Consider the following 18,614-nt stretch of genomic DNA (forward strand, 5'->3'; position numbering starts at 1 on the left):
TTAATAAGATACCCAACTGCCATTAGATATAAATTTCAGTAAAATTGACATAGAGCAGAGTAAAAGAGTATAGACCAAACATATTCACTACTATAGTATCCCTTACATATTCAAAGTTGAGTGAAAAATCAACTGGCTATGCACATGGTGAGAGAAGTGATAGCAATTTTTTATATAACAACAGAAACTATGTCATCTCAATTCGAGTAATGCAAATCTATGTAACCACCCATCCCAAAGGCCATCAAAAACCAAATTGTGGGAGTCGAATTCCATCTCTACTTCTCCAAGGAGGTGAGTTTGCTCATGGTAATGGTGCGCAAGGGTTCAGAGAGATAGGCTTGGGCGCGAGCCGACATCTCCTGAGCAACAAAACGCATGGTGGGTCGGTACTTGGGGTCGGTACGGGTGCAGGCCAATGCCATTTTAACTGTGAAGACTACCTCCTCTGCCAATTGACCTGTGGGAGGGGGGAGCCGCTGGTCCAACGTGTCTATCAACAGTCTATGTTCTCCGTTAGACGACAATGATGATGACAAAGAGGAGATGAGATCTCGCGAGTGTCTGTTGACTTTTTATGCAAAAGTCTTTTTGTAATTCAATCTTACAAAGGGGTGCTTTTAGTCTTTTACATTGGCTTTGCTTTTTGCTTTAGGGCTTCTCACTCAAAGTTAGAGCTTCCCTCCAAAAGGACTAAAGCCATGAGAAAACTTTAGTCCTAGATGGGAAGTGTGAGAGGGTGAGAGTGGCCATATATATACTTTCACTCTCTTAGTCTTGTGAATGAGAAAGAGGTCATGAGAATCCTACGCGCACGGATCACCCACTTGGGTCCGGTGGGCTTTTGGTATTACCACACACGCGCGCCGCCCGGCCCGGCACGGCCGCGCGCGTGGGCCCAAAGCCTTTTTATTTTCTTTTCTTTTTCTTTAATCATTATTTAATACTTTTTACCGTTTGAGATTCCTTAAATCTTGGTTTTGTGACCGTTTGGGAAACGTCTCTCACGCACTAAAAGAGTGCGACGTTTCATCCCAACGTGTCTCTTAATTTTTCTATAAAAACGGTTTTACAGAGATAGAAAGATACACAGAACGGATTCTTCTTCTGCTATCTTCTCTCTGGTTTTCCCCAACCTTTCTGATCAAGGCTTTTGGCACATATAAGCAAGTTGTTAGGCATCCGGGCTGCGTGAGTGCACACCCCTGGAGCGAGAGTTGTTGTATCCTGGAGGCATACGCCGTGACGCCCATCTGCACCGTTTATTCGTCATAGTGGGGGCGAGATTTGCCTTAAGGACAGCGAAGATTCTTCGTGCCTCAACTCGATAAGTGATCTAACGATTTGTTCTTCCTTTACAGTTTATTATTGCAGAAAATTGTTACTGTTGAAATCTGCTTTTGGAGTTACCAGATTAATTTCGTATAAGGTATTATCTCATCCTAAATTACAGATTTGCACATCAATTTTTATAACAATCTTAAGGCAAAACTTTACGATCTGTGATCTGTAATTTGGGATTCCGATTATTGGAAATTAATCATCATGACTTTCCAAACCGAAAGACCGGAAAAATTTGATGGATCGGATTTCGGTAGATGGCAAGAAAAGATGCGATTCTTTCTGACCTTTCTGAACCTAGATTATATCTTGAATGCTCCTGAACCATCACCTGATGAGGAAGAACCTGCAAGAACCCATCTCTCTGAGAAAAGGAAAAGAGACAATTATCTCTGTAAAGGCCATATACTGAGTTGTCTCAGTAATCAGTTGTTCGATGTATTTTTCAGAATTGAGTCTGCCAAAGAGTTGTGGGAAACTCTAGAGCAGAAATACCTGGTTGAAGCCGCGGGTTCTAAGAAACATCTTATTGGAAAATATTTCCGATATCAGATGATAGATGGAAAATCTATTAGGGATCAAGTAAATAAGATCCAGTTGATTGTTTCTGATATTCTTGCTAGAGGTATTAAAATAGAAGAACAGCTCCAAATTGGTGCAATCATTGAAAAATTACCACCTTCATGGGAGAAATTCCAAGACACCCTTCTGCATGACAGAAACGATTTTTCTCTTCAAGATCTATTTGTATATCTTCGAACTGAAGAGGAAAACCGTTTCAGAAAACAGAAATCAAAGGCCTATGAGTTTAACTCTAAGGCAAATTTCACTGAATCTTCATCTGGAAAGAAAATCTATTCTAAACCTGGGTCTGGATCTGGAAAGGGAAATTTCAAGAAAAATAATAAGGACTTCAAGAAAAAGAAAGGTAACTGCTTTGTGTGTGGGAAAGCAGGTCACTATGCTAAAAACTGTAGCAAAAACGACAAGAAGAAAAACCCTCAAGGAAATAATGCGCCTCAGGCAAATATGGCTGAAGATCAATATCTGTCGGCTGTAGTATCTGAAGTGAACCTGGTTAGCAACGTGAAGGACTGGTGGGTGGACACTGGTGCCACCAGACACATCTGTAGTGACAGAAGTGTATTTTCTTCCTACGAGCTTGTAGGGGATGGAGAGCAGCTTTTCATGGGAAACTCGTCATCATCTGTTGTGGCGGGTAAATGAACAGTCCTATTGAAGCTTACATCTGGAAAAGTTCTGAAGCTCTGTGATGTCCTTCACGTACCAGATATAAGAAAGAATCTGGTGTCTGGGTCACTTCTGATCAAGAAAGGTTTTAAACTAGTTTTCGAGGCTGATAAATTTGTCATTACTAAGAATGGTGAATTTGTGGGGAAGGGTTATTCCAGTGAGGGTTTATTCAAACTGAATGTATCTGAGAACATTATGAATAAAGCATCTTCTTCTTCTGCTTATATTATTGATTCTTCTTGTTTATGGCATGGTAGGCTAGGTCATGTTAACTATGCATCTTTAAAGAAAATGATGACCATAGGTCTAATTCCTAAAACTAATCTAATAGTAGATAAATGCGAAATTTGTGTGCAATCAAAGTACTCTAAGAAGCCTTTTCATAGAGTAGAAGAAAGAAAATCAGAACTTCTTAGTTTAATTCATAGTGATGTATGTGACTTAAACAATGTTTTAACTAGAGGAGGAAAAAGGTATTTTATTACATTTATAGATGATTTCTCTAGATTTTGTACTGTTTATCTTATTAGATATAAAGATGAATCATTTGATAAATTCATTTCATTCAAATCTGAAGTAGAGAATCAGTTAGAAAAGAAGATCAAAATCCTAAGATCTGATAGAGGAGGTGAGTACACCTCTAATGATTTTAGTGCTTTTTGTGAATCTCATGGCATAATTCATCAAGTAACTGCACCTTACTCTCCACAACAAAATGGAGTTGCTGAACGTAAAAACAGAACTTTAATGAACATGGTAAACTCTATGTTAGGGAGTTCAGGTTTACCTCAGAACCTATGGGGAGAGGCTCTTCTCTCTGCTTGTTATATTCTAAACAAAATTCCATTTAAAGATTCTGAGAAAACTCCTTACGAGTTATGGAAGAATAGAAAACCGCATTTTAAATACCTTAAAGTGTGAGGGTGCTTAGCTAAAGTTAGGATTCCAGATCCTAAAAGTTCTAAGTTAGGTCCTAAGACTGTTGATTGTGCATTCATTGGATATGCACAAAACAGTAGTGCATATAGGTTCTTAATCTATAGATCAGATCATGTTGATATGCATCCTAACACCATAATTGAATCCAGAGATGCTGAATTCTTTGAAACCATATTCCCTTATAAAACTAGTCTAAGTGAGAACACACTAAAAAGACCCAATGAATCTATAGAAAAGAGCATCAAGTGTCTGAGGAATCTGTAGAGCCTAGAAGAAGTAAAAGGGCAAGAGTAGAGAAAAACTTTGGTCCAGAGTTCATTGCCTATCTTCTAGAAGGAGATCCAAAGACATATAAAGAGGCAATGTCACTTCCAGATTCTTCATTCTGGAAAGAAGCTGTCAAGAGTGAAATAGACTCTATTTTGAGTAATGGGACATGGATCTTGACAGATCTGCCTCCTGGTTGTAAACCTATTGGTTGCAAGTGGATCTTTAGAAAGAAATTAAAAACTGATGGAACTATAGATAAGTTCAAAGCTAGACTAGTAGCTAAAGGGTTTAAGCAAAAAGAAGGAATGGACTTTTTTGACACTTACTCACCTGTAACCAGGATAACCACTATTAGAATCCTTATTGCCATAACTGCAATCTATAACCTTGAAATCCATCAAATGGATGTCAAAACAGCCTTTATGAATGGTGAATTAGATGAAGAGATTTATATGGATCAACCTAAAGGCTTTGTAATCCAAGGCCAAGAGCAAAAGGTATGCAAACTTATAAAATCTCTATATGGTTTAAAACAAGCACCAAAGCAATGGCATGAGAAGTTTGATAGTGTGATGCTATCAAATGGATTCATAATAAATGAATCAGATAAATGTGTTTATAGCAAATTTAGTGGGGATAGTGGTGTTATTGTTTGTCTGTATGTAGATGATATGTTGATCATCGGAACAGACATAAGTGTAATTAAAGACACTAAGAAATTTTTATCAAATAATTTTGATATGAAAGATCTGGGAAAGACAGATGTAATCCTGGGTATCAAAATAAATAGAAACCCAGAAGAAATAATTTTAACTCAGTCTCATTATGTAGAAAAAATATTAAGGAGGTTTAATCAATTTGATTGTAAACCTGTGGCTACCCCATATGATTCTAGTATAAGATTATGTAAGAATAAAGGGAGTGGAGTAGATCCACTTGAATACTCTAGAGTTATAGGGAGTCTAATGTATTTGATGAACTGCACTAGGCCAGACATAGCCTATGCAGTGGGTAGACTCAGTAGCTATACCAGTAATCCTGATAGTGATCACTGGGAAGCACTAATTAGAGTATTAAAATATCTTAAAGGAACCATAAACTATGGTTTGCATTTTTCTAAATATCCTGTTGTACTAGAGGGGTATAGCGATGCCAATTGGGTATCTGGATTTGAGACCAAATCTAGGAGTGGATATGTCTTCACTCTAGGAAGTGCAGCGGTTTCTTGGAAGTCTACCAAGCAAACTTGTATAGCCAGATCCACTATGGAGTCTGAGTTTATTGCTTTAGAGAAAGCAAGTGAGGAAGCCGAATGGCTTAGAAACCTTCTGTCTGATATTCCACTTTGGAATAAGCCAGTACCAGGTATTACAATCCACTGTGATTGTCAAGCTGCTATTGGAAGAGCAGGTAATAATGTATATAATGGAAAATCCCGACACATTCGTCGGAGGCATAACTCCATAAGACAGTTGTTGAAGAATGGAGTGATAACCATAGATTTTGTAAGATCAATTGATAATATATCAGATTGTCTTACAAAAGGACTAAATAAAAATTTAGTCATAAGCACATCGAGGGGGATGGGGCTGAAGCCCACTGTTTAGATCACCTATAACAGGAACCCAACCTATCTGACTGGAGATCCCAAGAAGTAGGTTCAATGGGAAAAACAAGTTATTTGAGTGATCTGTTTTGCACCAAGTTGTATGTGAATTAAGTTCACTAAGCCTATCCCTATGGTGTGGGTGCAACCTGTAACGGTAAGAGGATGAGTTGTAGGACTCTTAATGTTATCTATAGCTGACTAGCTGTCATGCTGATTGTCAGTGGGGTGCGTAGTTACAGGGCACTCATGATAGATACACCTATATGAGTGTGGAAGTGTGGCCGCTTCCTATGAGAATTGGGCTAAATTCTCTAGAGCTCTCATGAAATCAGGATATAGCACATGGCCGAAAAGTGCAACACCGTATGAACTTGCTTATGCCTTCTGTGTTGTGTGTGTGGTATGTTGTTTCAGTTTATTACTAAAAGTGCTTGGTTCAAGACGTATATTCACCAAGTACTTGATAAACTGGATATACCTGCACTAAGTAAAGGTTCAAGTCCAAAAGACACCTCTACTGATGCATAACACATCTTGCCTTGATCAAATCTATTTACATTTATGATTTATTTCTTGTAATTTTGAATTAGTGGGGGATTGTTGACTTTTTATGCAAAAGTCTTTTTGTAATTCAATCTTACAAAGGGATGCTTTTAGTCTTTTACATTGGCTTTGCTTTTTGCTTTAGGGCTTCTCACTCAAAGTTAGAGCTTCCCTCCAAAAGGACTAAAGCCATGAGAAAACTTTAGTCCTAGATGGGAAGTGTGAGAGGGTGAGAGTGGCCATATATATACTTTCACTCTCTTAGTCTTGTGAATGAGAAAGAGGTCATGAGAATCCTACGCGCACGGATCACCCACTTGGGTCCGGTGGGCTTTTGGTATTACCACACACGCGCGCCGCCCGGCCCGGCTCGGCCGGCCGCGCGCGTGGGCCCAAAGCCTTTTTATTTTCTTTTCTTTTTCTTTAATCATTATTTAATACTTTTTACCGTTTGAGATTCCTTAAATCTTGGTTTTGTGACCGTTTGGGAAACGTCTCTCACGCACTAAAAGAGTGCGACGTTTCATCCCAACGTGTCTCTTAATTTTTCTATAAAAACGGTTTTACAGAGATAGAAAGATACACAGAACGGATTCTTCTTCTGCTATCTTCTCTCTGGCTTTCCCCAACCTTTCTGATCAAGGCTTTTGGCACATATAAGCAAGTTGTTAGGCATCCGGGCTGCGTGAGTGCACACCCCTGGAGCGAGAGTTGTTGTATCCTGGAGGCATACGCCGTGACGCCCATCTGCACCGTTTATTCGTCATAGTGGGGGCGAGATTTGCCTTAAGGACAGCGAAGATTCTTCGTGCCTCAACTCGATAAGTGATCTAACGATTTGTTCTTCCTTTACAGTTTATTATTGCAGAAAATTGTTACTGTTGAAATCTGCTTTTGGAGTTACCAGATTAATTTCGTATAAGGTATTATCTCATCCTAAATTACAGATTTGCACATCAATTTTTATAAAAGTGTCTTCCCCTCATAACTTCCTCCCCTCATAACTTCCATTGCTACCACTCCAAAACTATAGACATCGCATTTTTCGGTGATTTTCATGGTATAAGCAAGCTCTGCAAATGCCCTAGTAAAATCAATGGATTGTAGAAAAAGGGGGATAATAGAAAAACCCTTCAATTAATGCCCACACTAAAAGAACAAGCTAGCAAATATGATAATTAACATTTTCATGAATAGTTTAAAATCTAGACTTGGATCAAAGGTGAATTATAAGAATAGGTGGAACAGAATCACGCGGAGCAAGCGAGCATTTGAAATGAAGAAATTGGTGGAGTGGGCCCGAGTTGCGGAACACCAATCTCTACATTTTTTTTTGTTTTTTTTTTTTTCATTGAAGAGAAAAAAGTGCAGAAATGCTCTGGAAAGGGTTAAACAACACACCAAACTCATTATGAACTATGAACTATCAACTGCCTAAACAAGAAATTTTGAACAAGAAACAACCAAGCCTTATTCATAGATCATTACTCCTAGTGCCCCTTAACCTGGTCAATATATTATTAAGGGAAGGGTGCTGCTACCTCAAGAAAGATGTTTGAAGGGATTAATCCATAGAGATTGTTGAAGTTGAGATTGAGATGAGTGAGATTGGGCAGGGAAGAGAAATTGAATTGGTTGAGAGTTCCATAGAGATTTGAGTTGGGGAGATTTATCTGAATAATGAAGGTTTGGGTTTTGTCACAGGTAATTCCGGTCCAGTTACAGAGATTGGAGGAATTGGTGAGAGTCCATGAATTGAGAGATTGGGAAGTTATGCTTCTTTTCCATTCTACAAGAGCTTCTGCTTGTGTTGCTGCCCATGTTCTCAAAGAAAGACGAGACAAGAAGAGAAGAAGAAGAAGAAGAAATTCTAATTTTTGAAGTGTTTTCATGGCTGCTGACATGCTGTTACTCTTGAGATTGTATGGTCTCTATTTCATATTTAGAGAGAGAGAGAGAGAGAGAGAGAGACTCGTATGAAAGGGGAGATAGATTTCCTAGTAGCATGCGCGTGGCTTAATTGGTATGGATGACTGGCTTAATTGGTATGGATGACTTGCAGGAGACCCAGACTTGCTTCTGTTGACTGCTACAGCCCACATTTGGTATTTCCACCCATATTATTTTTTATAGAACGAGGGCAGGCCAGGGTCAGACTGGATTTTCTAACCCTGAGGGCGGGTCAGGGTGTGCATGTTTCTTTTGCTAATGTTCTCTATTATCTTGGATTGATGTTTCTTTAGATTATTATTATTATTAATTGTCTCTGTTGCCCGTCATGTTGTTGAATTCATATTGTCTTATTTTGTTCCCTTTCTCTGTTTATTGATCATTTTGTTCCATATGATAAGTGGTTGCTTTATTTTTGGCACTCTTAACAGGTATTTGCACTAGGGTCAATTAGGGCCGGCCCAATCAGGGCCAATCAGGGCGGGCTAGGGCTAGCACAATACCCGCGGGTAATGGGTTGAGGTTTTCAGGCCCTGACTCAGGGTCAGGGCGGGTCAGGGCCGAGATAATGGGATCCAGGGTTGGGCTAGGGTTTTGAAAAACCCGACCCAACCCGACCCTGTTGCATCCCTAGTTCCTCTATTGTGACCTGGTGGGGACTGCCCTTTCTATTATTTTTATAGTATATGGTGTAAGCCCGTATAGTCCTCTATTTTTCAGAAAGTATTGTACGGATGACACCACATAAAGATCCAGACCGTCTATTACAAGGGCTACAGAGTAAATAGGGTGTGACAAACCTTTATAGATCAGAGGGTTCGGATCATCCTATAGAAATGATTTTTCAGACACAAACTATTTACATTGTGGCCCATAAAATAAATAGATTGGATCATCCTATGATGTGGGCACTACAATACTTTCTAGAAAAAAACTGGAATCCATCCAAATATTGTAAATTAGTCAGGTGTTGTGGTAGTAATTGTGTTGTGGGAAAACTAAACACGGTTCCACATCCTTGCTTAGAATTTCCATGTTCCAAATGCTTCTGTTAGACTTTCAGGAAAAGACAGGCAGGAGTGGAAATTTTGGCAAAGCAATGGAAATTATCTTTGCCATTTTTCTTTGGGGGACTGATATAAAAGACAAAGGCAGGACCAGAGGAGTGGAAATTTTGGCAAAGCAATAGAAATATCTCTTCCTTTCTCTTTAGGGGACTGATATAGGCACCGCTATGTTTAGGACTTTTTGAATTTGATGTTGATAGCATATTTAGTCTATATTTAAGACTTTTTGGATTTGCTGTTGATAGCATAATTAGTCTTGTAACCAGGGTTGCAACTTGAATTCTCACGGGTCAAGTTTTTAATAGGATAATCAGAGATACATAAACCAGACACTCAACCATTACGTGTATTAAGAGAGGATTACTAGGTTTATCTTTTAAGTTTCATTGGAAATGTTATATAGAGGTAAGCTACACTAAAAGGTGGCTGAACGTGCAAAAGAGTATTAAATGCATTTTGGTCATTTTCAGCCAATGGAGTGGGTGCCCTTATGATCTTTTTCGCAGGGGCACCCATTAGTTAGCTCGGATTGGGTTGAGTTATGGGGTTTTTTCCTTTAAACTTGATCCGACCCAACCCCAGATTGGGGATTCATCCCAAGACTAATGATTTCTAAACCCGACCCATCTTATATTTGGGTCGGGTGGACAAGGGTAAGCAAAATCCAACCCAAGTTGCAACCTTACTTGTACTAATCAAGAAAGTATAAATTAAACAAAGCGAGCAGTGCCATTGATCAAAATAGGTTATAGTTCTGATATTTGCCGCCGTTCTTTTTGTCATCACTGCTTGTGTTTAATTTGGTTGATTTTAGCCAACATGTATAGGTCTGAACCAGGTGTGCCACTCGGCCAATCCTAGCTATCCATTATAGAGAAAAAGTACGGAATGGGGTCAGTTTATTGATGAAACTTCAGCTCAAACATACTTACGATCTAAACTTCCTCACACACACGAAATTCTCCTCATTAGATTTATTGCTAGGGAGTACAAATCATTCATTCATTTTGCAGCTTCTTTTTGTAATATTTTGTCAAGGAGTTCCCTAAGGGCACTTGTTAAGCATCATTTAATTGCTGCTGGGATCTTGCATTTACACATACTCTGAGGAAAAAATCTCAAAACATGTGAATGATGCTTAGGGCACTCATTAGGAAAACTCATATTTAATAACTTTTCTATTGCAGACTAGGAATTTATAGGCAGATATCCCTCCAAAACTGTAGTTTTTTTTTTCCTAACATATAAAAGAAAATAAAAAGAGCCACGCGGCTCTAGGAGGTTGTTTAAGGTCCTTATTCTTCCAAGAGTGAATTTGAATTTTCTCATGTTTGAATTGATATATCGAACCTCCCTAAAAAAGACCATAAATCCTCGATTTTGTGGACAATGTAGATCAACATGAAAGGCTTAGATGGAATCCAAAAGGCCCGGTTTATGTCAGAACAGGATGCGTCTTCAATCGCCAAGCCTTGTATGGCTATGACCCGCCGGCAAGTCAAAAGCGGCCAAAGATGACATGTGACTGCTGGTGGTTCAAGGAAGTCTAAATTGAAGAAAGGAGAAAGGGGGGGATTTTTCAGCCAGAAGAAGAAGATGACAATGATGAAGAACTACTCAAAGAAAGGGTCAATGCCATTTTTCGACCTCGAAGAGATCGAAGAAGGTCTCGAAGGGTACGAAGAGTTGGAGAAGTCATCTCTCATGTCTCAGAAGAACTTTGAGAAGCGGTTTGGTCAATCGCCAGTGTTCATCACATCAACACTCATGGTGGCCTTCCTCAGGAGACCAACACAAATGGCCTTGTTAAGGAGGCCATTCATGTTATCAGCTGTAGTTATGAAGAGTAAACTGAGTGGGGTAATGAGGTAATTACGTCTTTTTCGCTATTTTTCTTTGAAAACTTGAAAGCTCTACTACTTGAATTGAAAGTGGGATGAGTTGAATCACCTCGAACGGGTGATGGTAATTCGATAAAAACACGAAGGGAATGATATAAGTACAACCTTGTTTTTATAATGAGTGCGAACTTGCCTTCTCCTATATGCTTAACCAAATGTTACAATTCCCCAAAAGCTGCTGGTTAAAGCATATGCCACAAGTTGAGTTTGTCCCTATTGTTAAAACATGGTTGTACTTATATCTTTTCCCTATTTTTTTCAACCTTCTCCTACTTGTCGAGTTGCTGGTGAGTCAACTCGTTTTGCTAACTATTCGATTAAACTCAAGAATAATCCGAGTTGACTCGTTAGAGTTAATTACTACTAGCTATACAGCCGGTTTAAGTCGCAGAAGAAGACATGAAAGGCCCACCTGTTAGAGAATAAAATCAGATCTCTCAAGATCTTAGATTGATTAGGTATAGTTAAGGCATACTGATTTGAATAGGTAATTAGATTAGATTATGTTTATTTCTTATCAGTATCTCTTTCTATGTTTATCCCATGAGTGTTCTATATAAACACTCACCGGGCTCTTTGTAATGAATCCAAGATTTAGTGAAATATCAGAATTTATCATGCTATCAGAGCAGGTCAATCCGACCACGCATTGAGTACAACCCTAGCAAACCCGTCCTCCGGCGGACGGAGGATCTAGCCGTCGTCCGCCGGGCCGCCATCAATCCCAGCAAAATTTTCTTCACCATTGCAAATTCTTCTCTCACACCATAACAATCTCCTAGACTGGTTCAGCCATGCAACCGCAACCACCGAGCATCGTCCTCATCGAATAGACTGCTTCGGCTATCATCAAGGGCGTCTTTGCTCAAATCCCGTTTCCTGGGCGCCTTTCTTAAAACCCATGTCCTCGGTGCCTACTTCTCGGCATGATCAATACTTTATTAGTCAGATCCGTTGAAATGTATGCAAGGAAGAGGAGTGGTCTCTTTCGCCACAGATTCCATGGTCATTGAAAACAAGAAGCAGCATCAACTGCAATAAAGGATATCAAGTAAAGATAAGGATCAATTACTGGTACGTGTCAAAGAGTTGCATTATTGACGTAAAAATGTCACTTGTTGAGAAAAAACGAATAAATGCTGTTTTATAAAAAATCAAAATTCTAGGACCAAAATGCCCCTCAGTACATTTATTCTGCTTCCCTTCTTCTTTTCACAGTTTTACTTTTACCCTGTTTTTAACCTAGTTGAAGTGCTTCTTCTCCGGCGAAACCTACTCTTTTCTCCGGCAATACATTAGAAGGTAAGCCTGAAATCTCATTCTCCCTCTCTCTCTTTATATTTCTATTTTTTGTTTCAAAACTCCATCTAACATCATCTCTCTCTCTCTCTCTCTCTCTGTCTCTCTGTCTCTCTCTCATTTTTTAGGGTATTCAAAGGTTTTTTTTGCTTGAAATGCACAAAATTGGACCCATCAGCCCTTCTGCCTCGTCAAATCTTTCTCAAAAAGGGTTTCGAGATCTCCCTCTCTTCTTCTCAACGCAAAAACAGGTACTCGAAGCCAAAACAGGATATTCGAAGCCAAAATTTACTTGGTCGAAGCCAAAAATTACTTGGTTGAAGTGAAAAATGTGTTTCCTGTAACGTTCGCCGTTGTGTTTTTCGCTTCGACTAAAGTTTTTTAGGCTTCGAATAACTGGTTTTTTTGCTTCGACTAACATGTTTTTGGTTGCGACTAAAACTTTTAAATTCCAGTAACATTTGGAACTTTTTTCGTCTTTAACTAATATATTTTAGCTTCGAGAAATATTTGTTGGCTTCGACTATCAGTTTTTTTGGCTTCGACTATATTTTTTTGGATTTGACTATCATTTTTGGCTTGGAGTAACTTTTTTTTTGCTTCAATTAGCATTTTTTGGGCTTCGACTATCATTTTTGCCTAACTTACATTTTTCTTCGAGTACCATTTTGGCTTCCACTACGCTTTTGCCTAGTGAAAGCTCTTTGGGCAACTGATTTTGGCTACAGCCACTAGAAAAGGGGAAATACTTACAAGGATAATGAGATTTTGGATATTTGAAGGAAGAAAAAGAAAATGAGAAAGGGGCGTCTCTAGAGAACTCCTTCTAACCTCTCAAGACAAATGAGCATATGCCGGAGAAATGAAGATGTTTCGCCGGAGAAGAAGGCTTTATCGCCGGAGAAGAAGGCTTTTATCGCCGGAGAAGATAAAGTGTAAAAACAAAGAAGAGAAAGATAAAGTAAGGTTAGGGGTATTTTCGTCCTAAAAAGTTCTTTTTTAATAAAGTAGCATTTGTTAGTGTTTTTTCAAAACTCAACATTTTCTTGTCATTTTTTCAACTCTCCAGCATGCAACAGTAATTGATCCTAAAGATAAAGAAGGTAAAGCTCTGCCGTTTGTACCTTATGACAAGGAGATAAGAGGGAATAGAAGAGTGGAAATTGAATCCCACCTTTTTACTTGATACACTCCATCTTTTGTCTTTCCACCACTCCATTCTTATAGCTGGACCCTTTTAGGTCTCATCATTTCTATGCAGTTTTTTTTATAATCTGCATGCCCTTGTTTTCATCAAGACACCCATCTTGATTTTGATATCTTCACTCCCTTGCTTCTACTTTTTCCAAATTTGTCTTCCCTGCACTTTTTTTTAATCCCTTGATTTTCGTGGAAGCCTCCTTCATTCTAAGTGAAATTGAATCCCTATATTTGATATTTGCACCTTTTTTTCCTCCACTGTCAAATTTCTTCAAAATTTTGCCGATAATTGCCATCATTATCTCAACCGCTTGTTGCCTTTGTTCTCATTTTCTTTTCTTCCTTTTTTTTCTCAAAATTTTTCATTCTTCGACCGGTTTCAGTTGGGGTGCCTTACAAGGTGCGTGCCTGAAACAAGACTCTTTCCAGTTGAGGTGCTTCAATTCATTTGAAGTGTGTGCCTGGAAGATTATTTCATTTCCATGAGGATCGGTACTTGCCGACCTATGATGTCTTGCCCATTGAGGCCCACTCTCGCCCATCTAGGCTTCCTTTTGCCCATCGAGGCTTTGGTCCAATGTGACCTATTTCCAGAAGGTTCGATATTCTAAATCGGCCTAATGACTGGCCCATTCTGGCTAGAGTCCAATCCAGTTTTTTGAAGCTCCGTGGCTTATCTTTCATGCGACACATCCTTCAACAACAGGCGACACTTATCTTCAGCAATACGGGCAACATATATCACACGGACATCAGTCATGGCAGTGTGCATCAAACTTGGCGGACATTCATTATCAGCTTTCAATCGTGTTCATCACTTGGAGGATTCAAGCTACATTTCTTAATTGGGGCGGATTCAATCGACATTACTTAATTTGGGTTATCTTAGTTGGGGGCATTTTATTGTAATCAAACGTAAGTGGATTTTCAATCCACATACGTTTGAGGGGGCATGATAGAATAAGATCAAATCTTAGAAGATTTGACTTGATTACTGGATTGATTTGGTTAGATTTAAGTAGTTGGATTAGATTAGCAAGTGAATTAGATTAGGATAATCTCTTTCTATTGTTGTCTCTATCTTTCTATGTTTATCCCTATGCTTGTTTTATATAAACACACATTAGGGCTCATTGTAATCCATCCAAGAAATCCAAAACGTATATCGATTTTCAATCCATATACGTTTGAGGGGGCATGTTAGAGAATAAAATCAGATCTCTCAAGATCTTAGATTGATTAGGCATAGTTTAGGCATACTGATTTGAATAGGTAATTAGATTAGATTATGTTTATCTCTTTCCGTTCTTATCAGTATCTCTTTCTATGTTTATCCCATGAGTGTTCGATATAAACACTCTCTGGGCTCTTTGTAATGAATCCAAGATTTAGTGAAATATCAGAATTTATCACCACCCCCCTTGATTTGATCGTTAAACTTCTTCCATTTATCCTTATTTGCTTCATTAGGCTCTCTTCTTGTTGGCAGATTGGACGGATCTATGGATCAGTAACAGAGGACATATTAACAGCATTGAAGATGCACTGCAGAGGGTGGAAATCAGTGTACTGTGTACCAGACAGAGCTGCATTCAAAGGGTCAGCTCCGATAAACCTTTCGGATCGGTTGCACCAAGTCCTAAGGTGGGCTCTCGGCTCAGTAGAGATTTTCCTTAGCAGACATTGCCCTCTCTGGTATGGCTATGGAGGAAACCTTAAATGGTTAGAGAGATTGGCTTACACCAACACTATTGTCTACCCCTTCACTTCAATTCCTTTGCTCGCATACTGCACTATTCCTGCTGTCTGTCTCCTCACTGGAAAATTCATTATCCCCACTGTAAGTTTTCTTCTTCTATTTTCTTGGCAAAAGTTTTTTTTTTTTTTTTAACTTTAAATCCCTAATCTGTAAAATATATACTAATTACTACTTAAGAATCATGCTTGAAAAAGAGGGAACGCCAACTCTAACAGCTTAAGCTTTTGGAGTACTTGGTTGATTCACAAGCAGAATGCATTTTGCGGGCGGGCTGTTACATGAGATAGCAGCCACATAGGCTCACTTTTCAACAGAATTTGTCTTTATTCATTTAATTAATCTGAAGTGGCTGCACTCCCATGCAAAAGCCTGCCTGCGAAATTGCCTTTTGCAATTGTCCCTATCATCCCTCAAAAAAAAATAATTTGATTACGTCTGTAAATCCAACTTATGTCAACATATTACATATATTAGACAGCAAACTTTTTCTTTTCTATTTGAAAAAATACCTTATCAGTAACTTTAAAATCATGATTTTTTTTAGTCATGATTCTGGAAGGCTATAATTTTTTAAGCATAATAATAATAATGATTCTCGAAAGAAGTGAAGGGTGTTTTCATCGAAGAGGTAGTATTTAGTGACTTAAATGAAATATTTTTTAAAAAGTAGGTTTTTGGCCATTTCATAATTTTCAATGGCTAATTGGGATATGTTTGTAGACTACATTTTTTTTTTTTGAACGGAGTAGATTACAGATTTTTAGGCGAGAAATCCCCCCTTTCAAAACCGAATGATCTTTGGTGTATAGTATCCATAGTCACAAATATTTGTCTTGGGAATTTCTAGGGGAGGGTGCATCTTGGGATATATTAAATTTTTTTTATCATTTTAAGTTCATGTTGAGAAAACAAACAAAAAAAATAAAATATAAAACTTAAGATCAAAACTAGGACAACAAATATTATTGTGAATTTATTAGGATAATTTCATCATATTTTTGCAATAAAAATAAAACTTGAAGATATCACAGTGATTTTTCAAAATCTCGATAAAATTTGGTCAATGGCAATTTCACATGGAGCAACAGTGGCCTTGGGCAGGACAGGGTCATCAGTAATCTTGAGTTCAAGAACTTGAAGTCTGAGATAGTCTGTTAGGCGCTAACATGGGTCTTGTACCTCTTGTTTCTCTTCTTAGTTTATAAATATGCTTTTGACTTCTGCTTCTTCCAAACCATTCGTCCAATACGAGCTTTTTCCACTACTTCTCTTACCCACTATTATTCTTTAAAAGATTAAGGATTAGTGGGGGCTTCGACAGTATCCCAATCTTTTTAGAAGCCTATATCAAACTCGTTCCTTTCGTCGAAGGAGGCATGGTCTGCTTATATTACGAGTATATTATGTCATGTTATCAATGAAATTCTGAGCTTTCATCTTGTCAATAGCAACTACATAAAGGAACTACGACTTGCAACCAACCACCTTATCTGTGACTGATAGTATGTACATCAAAATTTGGTGTAGGTACTAGTTGATCTTTGTGTCATGTCAGGTCCACTGTCTACTGAGGTGTCAAGTTGTGGATTCCAAGCATTCCACTGGATGTTTGGATGTTTGGTGTATACACTATATATCAGAATTAGCACAAGATATCCATTTGCATTCCCTTTGATTGCCATAAATATTTAGAATCAGAAGCTCTCTTCTTTTAGAAGCCACCCTAAAATGCCAAAACTTCTATAATGCAAACTATAATTCAAACTATAATTCATTGTACAAGTATGAAAGCACCATTATCTTCCTAGCTAACTATACGAATTTGATGTGCCTCAGCTGACCAACCTTGCTAGCATATGGTTCATGGCTCTCTTCCTCTCCATCATAGCCACAGGCGTTCTCGAGCTCCGATGGAGTGGTGTTAGCATCCAAGATTGGTGGCGGAATGAGCAATTCTGGGTCATCGGAGGTGTCTCGGCTCATCTCTTCGCGGTCTTCCAAGGCCTTCTTAAGGTCCTTGCTGGAGTAGACACCAACTTCACTGTAACAGCTAAGGCAGCAGATGACGTGGAATTTGGCGATCTCTACCTCTTCAAATGGACTACTCTTCTCATCCCCCTTACCACATTGCTTATATTAAACATGGTCGGAGTCGTTGCCGGAGTATCTGATGCCATTAACAATGGGTATGGTTAGTGGGGCCCTTTGTTTGGGAAACTATTTTTCGCCTTTTGGGTCATTGTTCATCTATATCCTTGCCTTAAGGGCTTAATGGGGAGGCAAAACAGGACTCCTACCATTGTAGTCCTATGGTCTATTCTCCTTGCTTCGATTTTCTCTTTGGTCTGGCTCAGAATAGACCCTTTCTTGCCCAAGCAACAAGGGCCAATTCTTAGACAATGTGGGGTGGAGTGTTAGCCATATGTTTGGGCGCTATAGCTTCCTATCTCCTGTTTCCTTTCCTTTTTCTTATCTTATCTCTGTTTTTTTACAGTGCAAGTCCTTAAAAGAGTTGTTGCATGTATAGTTATGAAATCATGCTCCACAGTTCAAGTTTTGTTATCAATGGTGTGAAATGAGTGCCAATGTGATGTCTGAAACACAACGATGAAATTGATTTTGTGGGTTGCAATTGCAATGCTTTCTGTTATTATCTATTTTGTATGGATAAGTGGGTGATGTAGCATATCACTGCATTGAAATTAAAGTGGCATCCTCTTTGGTGAATCATTTTGGGCATCAGATTATATAGCTGTAGTCAAAATGAAACTGTAATGGTTCATGGAATAAGCTTAGTGAAAAGAGTGAAGGTTTTAATTGCCTAATGTCTATAGATTTTTCCATTACCATGCTGATGAAAACAGAGAAACAGATCATCACACAATTTTGAGCCCAAAAATCAGCTGGGAATCAAAATCGATTCTCAAAAGCCAAAATGAGAACCATTCTGTTGCGGCAAGACCCCGCTGCTAGAAATCCGGTTATCGGAGACTACTCGAACCAATCAACAACAAATAGCCTCCGGCAACCCACGGAATTAGCCCAAACGAGTATGTGCACAAATCAAGAGTGGATGGAAATAAAGAAAGAAAACATGAGAGCAAGAGACACAAGAGATTTACGTGGTTGGGCACTTTGGCCTACTCCACGGGCAATCCGGCAAGTAAACTTCACTATCAACAATGGGAAATTACAAACAAGGGTTAAAACCCTTACCTCTCCAACAATGGTGAAAACCCCACCAACACCCTCTTCTTACAACTCAAGCAAAAACCCAACTCCCTCTTTACAATGTCTTCACAACCCAAAAACACCATAAAAGGAACCCCAATAACCTTGGATCAAGTTATTGCAAAGGAGGAAGAAGAAGAAACCCTTGGAGAGAGAAAAACCCCTTTCGTATAGAGAAAAGCCCAAAATCCCCTTCCTTAGAAGAATGACCCAACTAAAGATAAAACCCTCTTTAGTAGACTTTTTAACAC

At 38.8% G+C, this 18,614-nt stretch overlaps 1 pseudogene across 1 annotated transcript; it reads left to right on the top strand.

The window, feature by feature from the left end:
• The first annotated feature begins 10,311 nt into the window (after positions 1–10,311).
• Positions 10,312–17,770, top strand: LOC143892214 (cellulose synthase A catalytic subunit 4 [UDP-forming]-like; annotated as a pseudogene). Its single transcript, XR_013255455.1, has 3 exons — positions 10,312–10,841; positions 14,863–15,213; positions 16,969–17,770. The product of XR_013255455.1 is annotated as a cellulose synthase A catalytic subunit 4 [UDP-forming]-like (transcript).
• Positions 17,771–18,614: the final 844 nt, after the last annotated feature.

This window comes from Tasmannia lanceolata, unplaced genomic scaffold, assembly GCF_043159265.1.
Source record: "Tasmannia lanceolata isolate RefF3 unplaced genomic scaffold, GAP_Taslan_0.1 ptg000015l, whole genome shotgun sequence".
Taxonomy (NCBI): Eukaryota; Viridiplantae; Streptophyta; class Magnoliopsida; order Canellales; family Winteraceae; genus Tasmannia; species Tasmannia lanceolata.